The 20,229-nt window shown below is 38.4% G+C and overlaps 1 protein-coding gene and 1 pseudogene across 7 annotated transcripts in view; both read right to left on the reverse strand.

Annotated features, from left to right (window-relative positions):
• The window catches only part of MCTP1 (multiple C2 and transmembrane domain containing 1), a 539,066-nt gene that overhangs the window by 434,469 nt on the left and 84,368 nt on the right, over positions 1 to 20,229 (reverse strand). The window lies entirely within an intron of this gene.
• Positions 8,993 to 20,229, reverse strand: part of LOC132517886 (E3 ubiquitin-protein ligase RNF19B-like) — an 86,955-nt pseudogene continuing 75,718 nt past the window's right edge.

Raw genomic sequence — 20,229 nt, forward strand, 5'->3', positions numbered from 1 at the left:
TGCCTCCTCATCTTCCCCATCTGTGCATGTGATGCTATAATACCCTCACTTGTCCTAGTCAAAAACTTAGGAATGATCTCTAAGTCTTGTCTTTTCCTCATAGCTGACACCCAATCCAATAACAAGTCTGCTCAGTCTGTCTTCAGGATATATCCTGGAGCTGACCCCTTCTCCCATATCCATTGCTAAGACCCTGATCCAAACCATAAGTTTCTCTCACAAAAGCCTCTCAGGGCTTCCCTGGTGGCACAGTGGTTGAGAGTCCGCCTGCCAATGCAGGGGACACGGGTTCGTGCCCCGGTCCGGGAAGATCCCACATGCCGCGGAGCGGCTGGGCCCGTGAGCCATGGCCGCTGAGCCTGCGTGTCCGGAGCCTGTGCTCTGCAACGGGAGAGGCCACAGCAGTGAGAGGCCTGCGTACCGCAAAAAAAAAAAAAAAAAAAAAAAAAAGCCTCTCAATGGGTCTCCTTGCTTCCACTATAGCTGCCCTGCAATCAGTTTTTACTTCAGCTGCCAGAATGACCTAAGAATGCAGATAAAATTACACAACACCTCTGCTTAAAACCTTCTGGTGGCTCTCCATTATACAAAGCGTAACGTCCAAACTCCCTATCATAGACTTTCCTCTCCCTGACCTTAGCAATGTTTTATTTATTTATTTATTTTGTAGGTTTGTTTGGTTTTTTTAACATCTTTATTGGCGTATAACTGCTTTACAATGGTGTGTTAGTTTAGTTAATCACTTCACTCAGGTCTCTTTGCTCAAAAGTTAGCTCATGAAGAGGTCTTCCGTAATGATATAAAACAGCACTTCCCACTCACATTTAATATCCCCATTCCCTCTTCGTTTTACTTCACAGCAATTATCACACATCCTGACATTATAGACACACACACACACACACACACACACAGGCAGTCCTCACTTTGCACAGTTCCAACATGCATGGGGTTCAGTGATCATGGTTTAGTTAAAAACAGCAGTTCCTCAATAACATAGTTCACACTTCAGTTACCATGATAGATTAACTGTAAGTAATTGTATAAAGCACAAATTTTGCTGCCAGGCTCTCAGGTCACAAATCAGTGTAAAAAAAAAATGTGCATCATGATCAGTAACTAATCATATCACTTCTTTTTATGTCTGTTAGTGACTGGTCACTGTGTATCTGCTCTTTAGTTCATCCACAGATAGGAAAGAATGTACTTTTGATGACTCCTAGTCTCCCACTGGTAAACTCATGTGACATCTTACAAAAATGAGTAAGTGGAAGAGAGACTTGGCCAACAAAGATGAAAAGGTATTAGAGAAACAAACAATGGCATCATTGGAAGTGAAATTTTAATCAAATATAAATGAGATTATAGAAGAAATAGCTGACTGTGGAAATGTTGACACTGCCACCACTGGGGAAACTCTAGACAGGCAGCTAGAGGAACTTAGTGAAGTACAGCTATTGACATAAATGAGAAAAGTGGTTGTGATGGAAAGGTGAAGATGTCCCAGAGGTCACACTTGCCGAAAACTTCCCCTTAAAGTCACTCTCAGAAGTATTTTATGACACTGAAGGCACAAAGGATAAAACATTGGAAGCTGATCCAAACTTAGAAAAGACTATGACAATTTGTCAAGATAAAGGAGCTGCTCACTCTGTATCACAGGTTATACAATGAGAAGAAAGTGGCAAGCACTGTTCAAAATACTCTTGACACATTTTTTCAGGAAATAAAACACTTTAATTCTGAACGCTTCTAACACTTGCAAGGTTGCAAGGATACAAGATCACTCACAGAAATCCATCACATTTCTAACAATGAATCTGCAGAAACTGAAATTAAACCATAATACTAATTGGAATCACTTCAAAAAATTAAATATTTAAGTATAAAAATAACAAATCATGTATGGGATCTTATGTTAAAAATTGCAAAATGCTGATGAACCAAAACAAAGACAAATAAATGGAGAGACACACCTTGCTCATGGATTGGAAAACTAAACATAGTAAAATGTTATTCTCCCCAAATTGACATATAGGTTTATTCCTATCAAAATTCCCATCAAAATCCCATCTCTGTAGACATATACAAGCTTACTCTAAAATTTATATGGAAAGGCACAGGCCCTAGGATAGCTAAAACAATGGTAATAAGAATAAAGTGGAGAGAAAAATCACTCTAACTGATAATAAGGTTTACTATGTAGATACAATAATCAAGTCAGTGTACTATTGGTGGAGGAATAGAAAACAGATCAATGGCAGAGAACAGAGAACCCAGAAATAGACCCACAAAATACACTAACTGATTTTTAACAAAGATGCAAATGAAATTAGAAGGATAGAAGGATAGCCACTTCAAAATCAAAAACAGTGCTAGATCAATAGGCCATTTTTAGGCAAAAAAGAAAAAAAATGAACCTCGATCTAAGGCTTAAACACCTAATACAAAAATTTATACGGATTAAATATAAAAGGTAAAAACATAAAGCCTTTAGAAAAAACACATTTTAGAAACAAACACTGGAAAATATCTTTGAGATCTAAGGCTAAGCAAACAGTTCTCAGATGACACCAAAACAGAGCCGAGTAAAAGGAAAAACTGATAAAATGGACTTATGCAAAATTAAAACCTTTTGTATAAGAGGATGAAAAGACAAGCTGTGGACAGGAGAACATATTTGCAAACTTCCTATCTAATAAAGTTCTAGTATCTAGAAAATATGAAGCATTCTCCAAACTGAACAGGAAAGAAATAGACAGTCCAAACAGAAAATGGACAAAGGACATGAAGAGATATTTTATCAAAAAAGGTAAAGCAGATGCCAAATAAGCACATGAAAAGAGGTTCAGCATCTTTAGCCATTAAGGAAACAATTACAACCACAATGAGATACCACTACAAACCTTTAAGAATGGCTAAAGTGAAAAATAGTGACAACATCAAAGGCTGATGAGGATGTAGAGAAGTTGGGTCACTCATACACTGCTGCTGAAAATGTAAAATGGTACAGACACTTTGGAAAATAGATGGGCAGTTTCTTTAAACATACTGTTCTCATATGACCCAGCAACTGTGCTCTTGGGCAATTTATACCAGAGAAATGAAAATGTATGTTCACACAAAAACTTGTAAGCTGGTAATTGTGACAGCTTTATAAATTGTATCCAAAAACTGAAACAACCTTTAATGGGAAGGAACCATTGGCAGATGTAAAATTTAGGTAAATTTCAAGGGAATTAATTTGAGTAAAAAAACTTCCAATCTCAATAGTTACACACTGCATGATTCCATTTTTATAACATTCTTGAAATGCTAAAATTATAGAGACGGAGAACATACTAATGGTTTCCAGGGGTAAGGAATGGGAGAGATGCTTGTGGTTATATAAGGACAACATGAGAGATCTCTGTGGTAATAGAACTGTTTTGAATCTGATTATGGTGGTGGATATACAAAACTACACATGGGATAAAAATGCCTAAAATTAAATACACACACACACACAGAGAAATGAGTAAAACTGAAAAATCTGAATAAGATCAGTGGACTGTATCAATATCGATTTCCTAGTAGTGATAACGTACTGTAATTTTGCAAGATGTTACCACTGGAGAAAACCGAATACAAGGTACATGGAATCTCTCCATATTACTTCTTAAAACTGCATGTGAAATCTATAATTATCTCAAAATAAAAAGTTTTACTGGGCTTGCCTGGTGGCACAGTGGTTGAGAGTCCACCTGCCGATGCAGGGGACACGGGTTCGTGCCCCGGTCCGGGAAGATCCCACATGCCGCAGAACGGCTAGGCCCGTAAGCCATGGCCACTGAGCCTGCACGTCCAGAGCCTGTGCTCCGCAATGGGAGAGGCCACAACAGTGAGAGGCCCGCGTACCGCAAGAAAAAAAGAAAAGTTTTACTAAAACACAGTCTCATACATACAGTCTCATATAGCATTGTTTATATGAGTCTCAGAGTAGAAATAACCCAAATGTCCATCAGCAGGTGAATGAAGAAACAACTTGTAGTATAGTGACACAATGAAATCCTACTCAGAAATAAGAATGGACGAACTGCCTATACATGCAACACCACAGATAATCTCACAGACATTTTGAATGAAAGAAGTCAATATTTCATTTATATGAAATTCTATAACAAACAAAACTAATCTATGGTGACAAAAATTAGATCAGTGGCTCCCTGAGTGAGAGGAGTGGAGTGATTGCAAAGGGACATGATAGGACTTTCTAGGATGCCAGAAATACACGGTGTACACGTTTGTCAAAACCCATCAAACTGTACTCTTGAAATCTGTGCTTTTTATTGTATGTTAGTTATACCTCAGTAAGTTATTTTTTTAATGTCTGCATGGTTGTAGGACAGAAAGAAAAGGAAGCCGTGATATTGAGAATGGAGGCAAGGAAATGTCTGTGGAGATACTGTGCAGGCATCTTATATGCTGGTCTGATGGCCTTGAAGGGCAGGGTACACCAGCCGAGGAAATACAGAACGCACATTATTTACAATAAGCCAAGACATGGAAACAACCTAGGTGTCCATCAATGGATGAACAGATAAAAAAAACGTTGCATGCACGCGCACACACACACAAAGGAATATTATTCAGGCATGAAAAATAAAAGAAACCCTGCCTTTTGTAACAACATGGATGGATCCTGGGGGCATTATGCTAAGTGCTCAAGTCAGACAGAGAAAGACAAACACTGTATTATCTATCTCATATGTGGACTCTAAAAACTTCAAACTCGTAGAAACAGAAAATAGAATGGTGGTTGCCAGGGGCTGAGGCAACCCCTCAAATCTCTCAAAAGGGGAGATGTAGGTCAAAGGGTACAAACTTTCAGTTACAAGATTTGTTCTGGGGATCCAATTACAGCATGGTGACTATAGATAACGATACTGGTATACTTGAAAAATTCTGTAAGAGTAGAGCTTTAGTGTCATCACCATAACAACAACAACAAAATGGTAACTATGTGAGGTAAGGCTACGTTACCTAACCTTACTGTGGTACCCATTTTGCAATATATATATGTGTATCAAATCAGCACACTGTAAACCTTAAAATTACACAATGTTACATGTCAATCATATCTCAATAAAACTGGGGAAAAACAAGAAAGCCTTGAAATCACTGAGAGATAAAGCCCCTTTTCTGTTACAGCATCTCTCCACACGACAGGGTGTGTGGGGAATAGGAACCCTAAAGCTTACACTTCGGTAATACTGTTGATGATGACGTAATTTGCACAAGCTATAATTTGCATTTTTCCATATATGTGGAATTAGTGTTTAAGGTTTAAATAAACAAACTTGTCGGTTCAGAAAACACCTAACTTATCATGTCCTCCCGACTGTGCACTTCCAGAGAATCAACAAATAGACTGGGAGATTAAATGATATGGAAAATATTGATTGGTGGCTTTAATATCCATGCTTGGCAGGAGAGACATAATACACAAAGAGATTGAAGTATATTCCAGAGAACAGTAAGCTTAGAAGATGAAGCTATCAGCCTTTTATTAATGGCCTTCAACTGCCTCAATTTTGCTGTGTTTTAAAGCAGAGTGTGATTCTAACACAAGCATGCCAGCAGCACACTACAGCCTGGAAGGGAAATCTGGAAAGGATACAACCAGCTCTCCACCATTTATGTCTTCTGGAATTGCCACTGAATTTTGATGCCCAGACATTTAGAATCTCCAATTAGCCTACAGAGAAGTCACTTCTAAGAAATCACGTCATTCACTTAATTTAAAAAAAAAATTAAGACATGAGAAAAAGATGTCTGAGGTGCTGAATATAATGACAGAACTCAATTATTCTGGAGTCAGTTATCCAATTGAGAGAACCAGTTCTGCACTATCAAAAACAATACACCAAAATCGGTACAACCACTATGGAGAACAGTCTGGAGATTCCTTAAGAAATTAAAAATAGAGCTACCATATGATCCAGCAATCCCACTCCTGTGCATATATCCGGAGAAAAACATGGTTCGAAAGGAGACACGTACCCCAATGTTCATTGCACCACTGTTTACAATAGCCAAGACGTGGAAGCAACCTAAATGTCCACTGACAGATAAATGGATAAAGATGTGGTACATATATACAATGGAATATTACTCAGCCATTAAAAAGAACGAAATAATGCCATTTGCAGCAACACGGATGGACATGGAGATTATCATACTAAGTGAAGTAAGTCAGACAGAGAAAAACAAATATCATATGATATGGTAACACAGGGAACTCTGCTCAATATTATGTAACATCCTAAATGGGGAAAGAATTTGAAAAAGAATACACGTATATGTATAACTGATCACTTTGTTGTACACCTGAAACTAAAACAACATGGTTAATCAACTATGTATTGATTATATATTTATTTATGTATTTTTTTCCCGCTAAACCTCTTCTTTTTAGACACATATTCCATAGGCATTGATTTTTTAATCTCCTCCCGTGCAAAATTGGGAGCAAATCGACTTAAGTGTTAACTTTTGATGAAACCCAGAAAAGAGTTGAGCTGTTGAAACCTGAAATACATGTCACTTACTAGCTGCCTGTTTCTCAGTTTCCTTACTGGAAAAACAGGGATAAAAATAATTCCTTCCCTATCAAGACCATTTGGAGAATCAATAAATGAATGAACACACCTAAGACACAAAGCATGTTTCATGTCTTAAGTACTATACAAATGCTATTTGATGTATATTTGAGAAGAAATTTGACAGAAGAGACTGATTTACTACATGGATAATTGATAAAGTTTGAGAATTAACTCTTGTTTTGACAACATAAGCAACCAACAATAAAACTCCTCTGAGAGACTACAATTCTGAAACGTGCAAAACTCCAAGAGAAATTGAGAATTAACTTATATATTTGGTTTTATAGAGGATGATAATGGTGTGATCCAGAATGTATCAAATATAAGGGAAAGTCTTGCACGGTTAAACAACGTAGAGCTAGTTATGAATTCTTACAACTTTATTACAAGTTATTTGACTCTGAAGAACAAAGTACCTAATAGAAATAAATACAAATTGTTAAGTTCACATTCTCTATTCTTTTCATTTTACTTGTCATAATGAAAACATAAAATCTATTCATCATAATATACTAAAATATGCCAGGGTTCACATTAAAAATACTTGTGTTTAGACTAAAAGTTAATTTACACAGAATAAAGCTTTTTTTAAAGAAACTTTTATGTGCCCTTAGGTTTCAAACAGAAGGTTTAATAATGCTAATGAAAATACAAGAGTATAAGCCAATCTATATTTACATTACCTTCTATCACATATGAATCTGTAAAGCAGGCTATTAATCTAGAAAGCCATCTGCCAGAGTCTTCATCGTTTCACCCAAAGAAGAAATCTGTTTTTCTTTTCTACCACTACACCTTCTTATTCATCCCATGCCTCTCAGTTATGAGTCTCTATGAGTTGCTTTCCTTTGTTTAATTTTTTCAAATATGTTACAAGTGCATTAGTATAGTGAGTAATCCATTTGTCTTCCCCTCCTATTGAATAAAGAAGAATTTCCTAGGCTAAGATTTTAGAGAGACCAGAGCTTTGGGAATCAAATTCCAAATAGCTATGTTAAAGATACAGGTTTTCATTCTCTAGACAAATTCCAAACTTTAAAATCAATTTCTTTTCATTCAACCTTACTTTCCAATTGTTGCGACAGCTAGTTACTATGAAAGTCAGAATCCTATCTATACGGCCAATATTCTAAAACTTAGATACACTCAAAATTTTCACTCTTTTCTCTATGGCAAAATTTTCCCTATCACCCATACCGTTCTGCTACCCAAAATTGTGTGCACAGAGAAAGTATGCCCAGGGAATGAAAAAACTTTTCACATTACCCTAAGCAAGGTAATTACAAATATAAATTTAGTAAAACAGACACATGTTTTGCGTTAGTCTTTTCCAATGTATGATAAGTCATGTATATAAAACCACATTTAAATATAATACATTAAGAATTTGACTTTTTTTTTCCTTTATGATACTGAGAATATATAACTCAGACTACTTCCATTTTTTTCCTGGCTTCCAAGAAGCTAAGGGTCAAATAAGTCAGCTGGTCATGACATAATTATATTAGCCTCTTTTTGAGCAAATCTATTTCCTTTTCTTTTCCAAGTTCTAGAGTATTGTCTAGTAGAAATTCATGAGTTTTATTATGCATATGTTATTTATCTTAACCTTTTCCAAATCTCTTTTAGGGAACTGGTAGGATACAACGAAAGTATAAATATGTATACAACACAATGAAAGTGTAAATATGTATACATATATCTGTATATGTACATGTAAAGATGTTACAATCAAGGGGGTAAGTTTTGATTTTAATAAAAAATTAACAGAAGTTGACAAATGCTTTTATACATCTTGAAAAATCATTTAAAGCCATATACCATAAAATAAAGCAATTTTATTTTAGCTTACATGTTTGCCATTATCAGGCTTCCTAGGATACTTAAAGGGTGTCAGAGGATTTAAGAATACAATGGCTGTTTGTGTCAACAGTGAAGCCAAAGTTTATAAAGGCCTATTATGGTTCCAGTGATATTTCCTTCCTATTTTTCCATATCAGCAGAGACATCTTGAGGGAATGCACTGCTATTTGCTGGTGAGATCTTCTGATAGTGAATAGGCTAGTGAATAGGCTAGGACTTCACTGGTGGCTCAGTGGTTAAGAATCTGCCCCCCCAGTGCAGGGGACACAGGTTCGATCCCTGGTCCGTGAAGATCCCACAGGCCGCCGAGCAGCTAAGCCCATGTGCCACAAGCCACAACTACTGAAGCCCGTGTGCCTAGAGCCCGGGCTCTGCAACAAGAGAAGCCACTGCAAGGAGAAGCCCCGGAGCAGCAACTAAGACACAAGGCCGCCAAAAATAAATAAATAAATAAATAAATTTATTAAAAAAAAAAAAGTCGCTCACTTGCCGGGCGGGAGTACCTGCGCACGCAAGGGGCAGCAAGGAATGGAAGCGGAGAACGTGGGCAGGTAAGGTTCTTTTGTGGTTTTTTTTTTTACAACAGAAATCTTTATTAAAATGTGTCCTTCAGTAATATCTTAGCATACATACAATATACACACATACATCTGTATACTCTTCGACACACCTCACGGATTGCCACCATCAGTTTAACCAACAAATTAAAACTAAAAAAGGGTGGGGGGCAAAGGGGATGCGGGGTGGAACTAAGGGCAAAGTTTCCATGTTTCATCTGGTAAGAAACTGCAAATTTCTCAGAATTCCCCTGGGGAAAGCCTGTGACCAGAGAATCTCTGAAATAAAATACGTAAATCCCTGCCCCCCAGAAAAGATTCCAAAAGATGCAGTTACAAGTGTGCTTCTCAGAACAGGAGCATTCATTCCACTTCATACTCCGGCTTCTGTATCTTCCGGCTTCAAGACACCGTCCCCTCAGCTGGGGCAGAGAGGTTCATAGGCGCACTTGGGCTCGGCGCACCTGAGGCTCTGGGTGTTGAGGGGCTGCGGCTTGGCAGCCGGGGGAGCCACGCTCATCTGAGGTGATGTCTGGCACATCGTCGGACTGCATATCGGAGCTCTCCAGGTCACTGCGGGTGCTCTGGGCTGGGCCTGGCTGGTGCCCCAAGGTCTGCTGGCCTGGCAGTCTTTCTGTTCACAGCTTTGGTGTCTGCAGGGGGGGGCTCCTCTTCACCGCTGCCACCGCCGCCACCATCACCACCATCACCGCCATCACCACCGCCTCCTTCTTCATTCTCCGCCATGTGCTCATGAACATGGAGTGAGTCCTCCATGCTGCTTCCACTCACCAGGTGATAGTGGCTTGGTTTGGCTTCACTGTCCCCTTGGATCTCCATATTGTTGTATTCCTGTCCTGTGGGTTGTGGGAACTGATTATGGAACAGGCCAGAGCACGAGTACTTGCGTTGTCACTAATTGCACCAAGACTGGCTGTGTCTTTGGGGAAAATTTCCTTTAGGACATCGGCTCGGACTTCTAACCTGCTGTATTTTCCCTTGCCACTGGAAAGAATGCCACCAGTCTGTGCGCCCCCTGAGAGGGCTGCAAAGCTGTCTGTTTTGCTGTATGGACCTTGCGTAACACTGAGTCCATCTGCAGGGCTTCCACTGGTGCTCAACATGCGAGTTAGACCTTCAATGCTACTTTCCCCAATGCTGGGATTCTTGAGGCCTCTAGTTTCTTGAGAAACTAGAATCTTGAGAATAAAGTATTATCAAATGTAAAGCATGTAACATCTCACCTGTCATTTAAGAGGATTTACCTTGAGTTTTCGAAGGAGAGTAGTCACTTTCCTCAAAACTTTAAAATGAGTTCTACCCGAATAAATGTTAGAGGGCAACAAAATTATGCTCTCCTAAACTTGATACATTTTAAAAATCACGTCAAGCATGGTTAAAGTTAAATATTTGAAATATTTACAAGCAAATAAGTAACCATAGTCATTGATCAACAAATTAGAGGCAAACTTCATGTGCTTTTTATCATCTTCAAGGCTTTTATGATTACATGAATCTAACCACACCTGCCTTATTTTCACCTGAAGATAACTCATTATTTTGTGAGTTCATAAGGCTATTATTAATATATTTTATATCTGCATAGCATGTTTCTGTTTACAAAGGATTTTCACTCATAGATGACCTCGCTCACCATTCTGGGAAAACAGATTATATTTACATTAAAAGCATTGGATGAAGTTAACAAATAGACCAAATACACAGAGTTAAATCAGGCTGATTAAGACTATAGGATTTAAATATTCTGAAAGCCTTGCAAACCCAAGACTATGTGCACTTTATCACCAAGATCACTGAAAAGCCTTTACGAAGTAATATTTATATGGAACATGTTCACCATCCAATGTTCTCTAGGATAAACTATGAGCTGTTAACATGGACAAACACAGAAGGAGCATACAGGCAGAGAATAAAAGATGTGATAAATGTACATAACTTAAGAAAAAATTTTAGTCTTTTATCAGCTACAGCCCAGATACTTAGGAGTGCATTTTCTTATTTCAGTTCAAGATAATAATAAGGTAGATTTTGTTGTTGTTGTTGTTTTTGTTTTTGTTTCTTGCGGTACGTGGGCCTCTCACTGTTGTGGTCTACTCCCGTTGCGGAGCACAGGCTCCGGACGCGCAGGCCCAGAGGCCATGGCTCATGGGCCCAGCCGCTCCGCGGCATGTGGGATCCTCCTGGACCGGGGCACAAACCCGTGTCCCCTGCATCAGCAGGCGGACTGTCAACCGCTGCGCCACCAGGGAAGCCCAGTAGATTTTAATTTATATAAAATCTACCTAAGAACACTCTGAGGTAGGTAATATTATCATGCCCATTTTATTCATGGGGAAATTATGAAACAGATTAAAACATGTCACTTGAAATCACATACCTAATAAGTAGCCAAGGTGAGATTCAAACCCAGGCAGTCTGGCTCCCTACAAATTGCCTCACCCACTCCACTGCCTTGAGAAGTTATCTGTTACTGTGAACGGGAACTTGAAGCTGTATGAAGGAAAGGGGAGGGCAGGGGCTTATATTATGATCAGGTGGTACCCATAGGCATGATTTGAGGGAAAAACAAGTAAGACACCCTTTAAAATACTCACTTCACTGGCTTTCCATCATTAGAGTTTCCTTCTTAGGATCTGTTATCAAAAATCTCCTATCTTATGAAGGTATTCAGGAATATGTACAATCACTATCCAATACCTTAGTTTTTAACCAATATCTTGGAGATAACAATGACTCTTACGGCACCTACATGAAAGAAAATAAAATTCCACGTTCAGGGTCATGCCTAAACCGGAACCCTCCAAGAGAAAAAGCAACCAAAAGAGCCCGCTCCACGTTTGGGCCTCGGATCAGGGCAGGAGGTGAATGGCATGGAAAGGAACTTTCTGAACACATAAAATAGCACCCAGAGAAACTGAGACCTAGCCATGAGGGTGGTCATTGATCAAATGAGGCCAGATGGATGGAAGGGAAAAGGCAAGACTTCTAAGGCTTTCAAATTGGGGGCAGAGACCTTGGCAATAAGAAACTGTTGGAAAGCTTTCAGAGACGGTTCGAAATAGAAAGGCAGGTTGGTTCATTTGTCAGCAGCAGAAGTATGAGGTGGAGTCTGGCCAGAGCTTCGAGACCTTGAATCTCAAGATTGAGAGATGGCAGGCAATCAAAATACAGGGAGTGGCACCAAGAGTGTCCTTATTCACAGCACACCCTAGACTAATACAGTCCAGGGATTCGGAATGATCAACGGCAGAGAAGTTCTTGCTTATGACATTTCCAGGACACAGCGGCCTCACAGAATCTCAAGTTTTATCACAGACACAACTTGACTGGAGATGACAATTTCGATATACAACATCTGCTTTCCTGTTACCACTACCCACAAGAGCTCAGAGGGGATGTGAAAATAAAAATTCACTCTTCTAAAAGAGATATTTCATATCTATTTCTAAAAGAATAAAAAGAGAGAGACTATTGTGACAGAAGACAAGAGAAAATAGAAAGCAGGAGATATTTGGCAATGGTGGAGAGCACAGGGAATGGAGCTCCCTGGGCAGCATGCTTTTAGAAAGGGGTTCTGTTGGTGACCTGCATTTTTCTAGGAGGAAAGAGAGAATTAAAGGATGCACATAAAATCAGAGAAGGAAAGGAGGGAGGAGAAAGGGTTTCAGAAGCAGTACCAATTTGACAGGCAGACACTATAAAAGGTATAGGTTTGAATCCAGATGCCCTGTTAAAAGAGCACAGGGGTGGGCTTCCCTGGTGGCGCAGTGGTTGAGAGTCTGCCTGCCGATGCAGGGGACACGGGTTCGTGCCCCGGTCCGGGAAGATCCCACATGCCGCGGAGCGGCTGGGCCCGTGAGCCATGGCCGCTGAGCCTGCGCTCCGGAGCCTGTGCTCCGCAACGGGAGAGGCCACAACAGTGAGAGGCCCGCGTACAGCAAAAAAAAAAAAAAAAAAAAGAGCACAGGGGCTGTCTGAAATAAACAACATGGTGAAAAGTAGGCAAAAAATGCCTAAGCTAAGAGGTAAGTCATAATTCCTAGACCCAGATTTCAATGGTAGCATTATAGCTCTTGGTGCAAAGACTACGTTATACCTATAGAAACTAGAGTGATATATGAGTTAATTCCCAAAGGAGAATTAAAGGTCTGGGAAGATGAGTATGCCAGCTAGGAGACCGCATTCTAAAAATGTTCATTTGTTTTCTTTAGATGTGATCCCTCACCTTTTTGAAATTGCTACCTTGGGCCAAATAGGAGACCACTGAGGTACTCAGGGTGCTTGTTCATTCCTGAATATTTTCATCATTATTAAGAGTAAGTGTCAAATTTTGAAGTGCCTGATAAAACATACATCTTGGAAACCTAAATATATTTTGCATTGAGATCCCTAAGTCTGTGCTAAATAAACGCAGAGAGATACAGCTTATTCTAGATGAAAACGAAAGTAACTCATATCTATTCCTTTTATTAGAAAATAAGAGAGACTGGGAAATTTGAGTTAAATTTTTATAATACATTAGCCCTCTTTTACATAGTCTTAAGAGTTTTTCTTACTTAGTTCTTCTTAAACTATATTTCAACAATGACAATAATAATAACAGCAGTTATCATTTCATTGTTTATACTGTGCCATTACAGATAAGGAAACGGAAGCATCACTGTCTCAAGCAATTTCCCCAAGAATACACAGAGATGGAAAGTGGCAGAGCTGAAGTTTGCACACGGATCTGTCTGAAGTTCACATCCTTAACCACCTAAGCTCAGTGCTGCCAGCTGGGACTACAATAATGGACAATTCATGGTTCAGTCCTCAAGCAGTCCAATGACGAGTGAAGAGAGAGGGGAAAAAGAACAGATATAATCCATAAGAGTATGAAGGAGTTCTGTAAGAAACATAGACTTAGCACTAATAGTCTGAGTATGAACAGTGAAGGCGGGTATGTCTGCACTGGACCACAGAATGAGGAGCCAGGTGGAGAAGGGTTGGGAAGAGCTGGGGGCGGAAAGTATCCAGCCAGGAGAGCCAGTTACCTGCTGATTGAATTCAGTCTAAATATAAATGAAATGAATCACTGGATGGCATCACCAATGAGGAAGATTCTACTTTTAATGGTCACTTTTTCAAAACAGCCCAACGCCCCCATTATTCTTAAGATATGTTCGGTTTTATTAAGCTTCCTTTTTATTCTGTTCAATTTTTTTAATTAAGAGTAAAACCAGAGGAACTTCAATAACGACCCTCAGATTGATGCTACTTTATTGATTACTGGCTTTGGGTTTGGGCAGTCCAGCTAACTGGGTGTCTGACCACTGTATATTTCAAAGCAGTTTTCTAAATTTCACTAGTAAGAAAATTATTAATTCAAATCCAAAGCTTCGCTTCAAATATATTGCTTTTCTTTCTCCCCCTCCTTATCTCCAGGGCTATGGTTTGTTACTGAGGAAATTAAACTGAGCAGGAACAAGTTGTTTTTCAAAGACCACTTTTAAGATTTAGTACTTTGCAATATCAGTAAGATGAGATCTACACAAATTAACTTAGCAATTTAGAAGTATCTAACAAAACATAAAAGGTGTATAACCTAAAACAGAGCAGTCTAACTACTCAGTGTTTACCTGATAGAAATGCCCACACAGGTGGGCACAATGAGGCACGCACAGGGAGGTTCAATGCAGTGTACCTAGTGGTAAGAGCAAAAGCTGGATGCAACATAAATGATCATCTACCAGGCAATAGTTAAATAGGGATTCTGGATAGCAGTTAGAAACAACGAGGTAAATCTTTATGGACGAACACAGTAAGATCTCTAAGACATGTTAATGAAAAAAATCAAGTTGCGGAATATGTACAGTGTAGACACTAATTATGTAGAAACATCACACACTCACACCCACTCATGTATGTATTTATGTAGCGACCTCTTTCTCAATCTATATGTAATGTACATTTATACATACACATGCATACATATATACATATATATATTTAATGCATAGTGACTGGGGTTGAGGGAAGTATTCAAGAGACTTTGTCCCCATTTATTTACTTAATTGCTATAAAAACAATATCTATGTTACTTGTAGAGTTAGAAATAAAATAAAGTTTTAAAATTTTTTAAATAAATTAAAAACTAAATATACTTTCAATTTATCATAAATTAATCTACTGCATTCCATTTTTAACCAACTTATTAAAGTTAAATAGCCTGTAATTCTTAGAGATTTTCCCCCTCTTGAAAAAAAAACAGATCAGACTTTTGCATTTTGCAGACTTGTATGTCCCAGGCTCGTGTCCTGATAGAAATTCAGTTTTATGGGTGTCCAAGCATGGTTGGGAACTCAGGGAGCAGCACATGCTCTCTTCCTTTACTCAGCACCACAAAATGGGTGTTTAATAAATAGAAAAGAACAAAGGAATGAACCAACCAATAGATAAATGACAACATCGGTAAATATTATACTCATGTTTCCTAGCATGGGTCAGGATTGAAAACCCGGCAATTTTCAGAGAGGAATTACAGAATATTCAAGAAAAAACTAAAATCTCTTTTATTCTAAGCTACATTGTTACATTGATCTTGTTAATGATGCTAAGTATTGATCTCCAGAAGCAAATTAAGACTCATGTCATAGACTTTCATCCCTCTCCAGCCCTGGACATTAAGTCGTTAATTTTCCTGTCAGGTTTTTTTTTTTTAATCCAAGTAGTACTTAATTATCATAAAATGACTTTTTAGGGATAGCTTCTAAACCCTCGTTAGCCATTAAGTATAAATAATTTTTTTAATTCAACCACTGTTTCAATTTAATTATTTTGGTTTAAAAAAACTATTGTGCCCTTCATTGGACTTACTGTATACCTTTTGCTACTCAAAGTATGGTTCTAGGACTAGCAACATCAGCTTATCATGAAAGTTCTTTAGCAACAGACAATCTCAGATATCACCCAAGACCTACTGAATCAAAATCTGTTTTTAATAAGATTCTTCAGTGGTTCATATACACACTAAAGTTGGAGAAGCACTGCCATATACTACTCTTTTGTTATTATTGAAATTAACTTTTTAAATTATAGAGATAACACATGTATATGTTTTTTAAAGTATTAAAGGACCCTACAACCAAAAGCAAAGACAATACAAGAAAACTAGAGACCAATATCTCTCATGAACATAGCCACAAAAGTCCTTAACAAAAATATTAGAAACAGAATTAAAGAACATATTTTTTTTTTTTTTTTTTTTTTTTTTTGCGGTACTCGGGCCTCTCACTGTTGTGGCCTCTCCCGTTGCGGAGCACAGGCTCCAGACGTGCAGGCTCAGCGGCCATGGCTCACGGGCCCAGCCACTCCGCGGCATGTGGGATCCTCCCAGACCGGGGCACGAACCCGTGTCCCCTGCATCGGCAGGCGGACTCTCAACCACTGCGCCACCAGGGAAGCCCAGAACATATTTTTAAAAAGAATTATACACCATGACTGCTACGGTCTAAATGTTTACACCGCCTCAAAATTCACATGTTGGAATCCTAATGCCCAGTGTGATGCTGGTAGGAGGTGGGACCTTTGGGTGCTTAGGTCATGAGGGTGGAGCCCTCGTGAATGGATTATTGTTCTCGTAAAAGAGATCCCACAGAGCTCCCTAGCTCCTTCACCATGGTAAGATACAATGCGAAGTCTGCAACCAGAAAGAGGGCCCTCACCTGACCATGGCACCCCAATGTCAAACTTCCAGCCTCCAGAACTGTGAGAAATAAATTTCTACTGTTTATAAACTTCCCAGTGTGTGATATTTCATATGGCAGCCTGAACAAACTAAGACAACAGCCAAGGTATACGAAGTTGGTTCAGCATTCAAAAATCGATTAATATAATCCTTCATATCAACAGAACTTTTTAAAATCACATGATCATATCAATAGACACAGAAAAAGCATTTGACAAAATCCAACAATATTCCTGATAAAAATCCTCAGTAAACCAGAAAGAGAGGGGAAGTTTCTCAACTTGATTATAAAAAACCTATAAAAACTTACAGCTAATATCCTACTTAATGGTGAGAAACTCAAAGTTTTCCCACTAAGATGAGGTACAAGGCAAGGATGCTCCCTCTTACCACTCCTTTTCAACAGCATGCTGCAAGTCCTTATTAATGCAATGAGACAAGGAGATAAAAGTTATGCAGACTGGGAAGGAAGAAATAAAACTATCTTTGTTTTGCAAATGACATGATTATCTATGCAGAAAAAGCCAAAAGAATCATTTTTTTTTAATTCCTAGAACTAATAAGCAATTACAGCAAGGTTGCAGGATACAAGATTAATATACAAATGTCAATTGCGTTCCTATTTACTAATGATGAATAAGTGTAATTTGCAATTAAAAACACAGTACCGTTTATATTAACACCCTCCAAAATAAAATACTAAGGTATAAATCTCACAAAATAGGTGTAAGATCTATATGAGGAAAACTACAAGACTCTGATGAATAAAATCAAAGAAGAACTAAATAAATGGAGAAATATTCCATGTTCATGGATAGGAAGACTCAATATTATCAAAATGTCAGTTCTTCCCAACTTCAGCTATAAATTCAATGCAGTCCCAATCACAATCCCAGCAAGTTATTTTGTGGATATTAACAAACTGATTCTGAAGTTTATATGAAGAGGCAAAAGACCTGGGAATAGCCAATACAATATTGAAGGAAAAGAACAAAGTTGGAAGACTGATGCTACTCAACTTCAAGACTTACTATAAAGCTACAGTAATCAATATAGTGTGATGTTGGTGAAAGAATAGACAAATAGATCAATGGAACAGAATAGAGAACCCAGATCTTTGACAAAGGAGCAAAGGCAATGTAATGGACTGTTGGGAAAATTAATAGTCTTGTTCAGGCTTCAGAGGCAACAGTAGGCCTTTGATTAAACAAAGACCCTGAAAGAAGCTACATACTGAACTGCTGGACTATGTGCAGGTCAGCAGAAATGGTGCTAGCAAGTCAAATCTGGCCAGTTCCCGGGATCAATGAACACCTTGAGACTTATGACTAAAGTATCAAAGCATTTATGATATAGCCAGAGCTGCATATTTGCACGTAAGCTGATGATTATGAGCTCACAGCTTGGCGTTAAAAACAGGACTCCTCTAGGCGACACTCTGAAGTCTCACCCGTGGGGTGGACACACTGTCCAGGACCTTCCAATTGGGATTCCAGATTGCTGTTCCAGGGACTTCCCAGCATTGTTTGGATCTGGATGTAGGTGTTTCCCCAACTGGTGATGTATGTACATTTATTTCTCTGTCTGTATATATACATATTACTTGTCCTTATATTGTAACTTACTACTTATATAATAAATTTCCTTATTTCTTGCTCATTAAAGTGTGGAGTGGTTATTTTGCTGGTGAATACTCTGAACCTGAAGCTGAAAGTAAGTCTTTCAGCAAAACATGGACAAAGATAGTTTTTTCAACAAATGATGCTGGAACAACTGGACATCCACATGCAAAAAAAAATTAATCTAGACACAGACTTCATATCCTTCATAAAAATTAACTCAAAATGGATTATAGACCTAAATGTAAAATGCAAAACTCTAAAACTCCTGGAAGATAACAAAGGAAAAACCTGGATAACCTTGGGTATGGTGATGACTTTTTAGGTAAAATACCAAAGATACAATTCATGAAAGAAATAATTGATAAGCCGGCTTTCATTAAAATTTAAAACTTCTGCTCTTTAAAAAACAATGTCAAGACAATAAGAAGACAAGCCACAGACTGGGAGAAAATATTTGCAAAAAAGACATCTGATAAAGACTATTATCCAAAATATATAAAGAACTCTTAAAACTCAACAATAAAGCACACAATATTTTTAAATGGGCCAAAGACCTTAACAGACTCCTCACCAAAGAAGATATACAGATGGAAAATAAGCAAATAAAGGAAATGCAAATTAAAACAACCATCAGATACCAGATACATCTATTAGAATGACCAAAATCTGGAACACTGACAATACCAAGTTCTGGCAAGGATGCAGAGTAACAGAAATTTTCATCCATTGCTGGTGGGAATGCAAAAACAATACAGCCACTTTGGAAGACAGTTCGGCAGTTTCTTACAAAACCAAACACTCCTACCATATGATCCAACAATCATGATCCTTGATACTTACCCAAAGAGGTGAAAACTTAAGTCCACACATAAACTTGTACACAGATGTTTACAGCAGCTTTATTCATAACAGCCAGAACACTGAAGCAACCAAGGTGCCCTTCAGTAGATGAACTGATAAATAAACTGTGGCACATCCAGACAATGGATAGGTAGAGGCTGGAAGACAATGGAATGTTATTTCATTAAAATATTATTTAGTGATAAAATTATATGAGCTATCAAGCCATGAAAAGACATGAAGGAACTTTAAATGCATGTTACTAACTGAAAGAAGTCAATCTGAAAAGGCTACATACTGTATGATTCCAACTATTTGATATTCCAGAAAAGGCAAAACTATGGAGATAGTAAGTGGTTGCCAGGGGTTGGGAGAGATGAATACGTGGAGCACAGAGGATTTTTAGGGCCATGAAAATACTCTGTATATTATAATGGTGGATGTATGTCATTATGCATATGTCCAAATCCATAGAACGTACACCACCAAGCATGAACCCTACCATAAACTATGGACTTTGAGAGATTATGATGTGTCAGTATAGGTTTGTCAAGCTTAACAAATGTAACCACGCTGGTGGGGGATGTTGACGATGGAGGAGGCTATGCATAGGTGGGGTAGGGAATACAGGTATGCCCCGCTTTTTCGAAGTCCACTTTATGGCTTTTATGAGAGACCTACATTAGTACATGTTTTCATTAACTGAAAGAAACCCAAAGAGGACCTTTGCTTTTACCAAAAAAGGCAAAAAGCAAAATTAGCACTCAGCCTTTGTTCTGCAGTGAGGTGTTACAAAGGCAGCTCGCACCCTGAGCAGCGAAAGTGGCACCTCCAAGCTCCTTCCCTGGGAACTACTCAGCATCTCAACATCAAGCCATCATAGCTTTGAACTGTGTCTGTACTTTATCTTGATTTATTTTGTGCATCCATCCAAAAAGATGTGTCTTAAGGTAATT

The sequence above is a fragment of the Lagenorhynchus albirostris genome, chromosome 3, assembly GCF_949774975.1.
Source record: "Lagenorhynchus albirostris chromosome 3, mLagAlb1.1, whole genome shotgun sequence".
Classification (NCBI taxonomy): Eukaryota; Metazoa; Chordata; class Mammalia; order Artiodactyla; family Delphinidae; genus Lagenorhynchus; species Lagenorhynchus albirostris.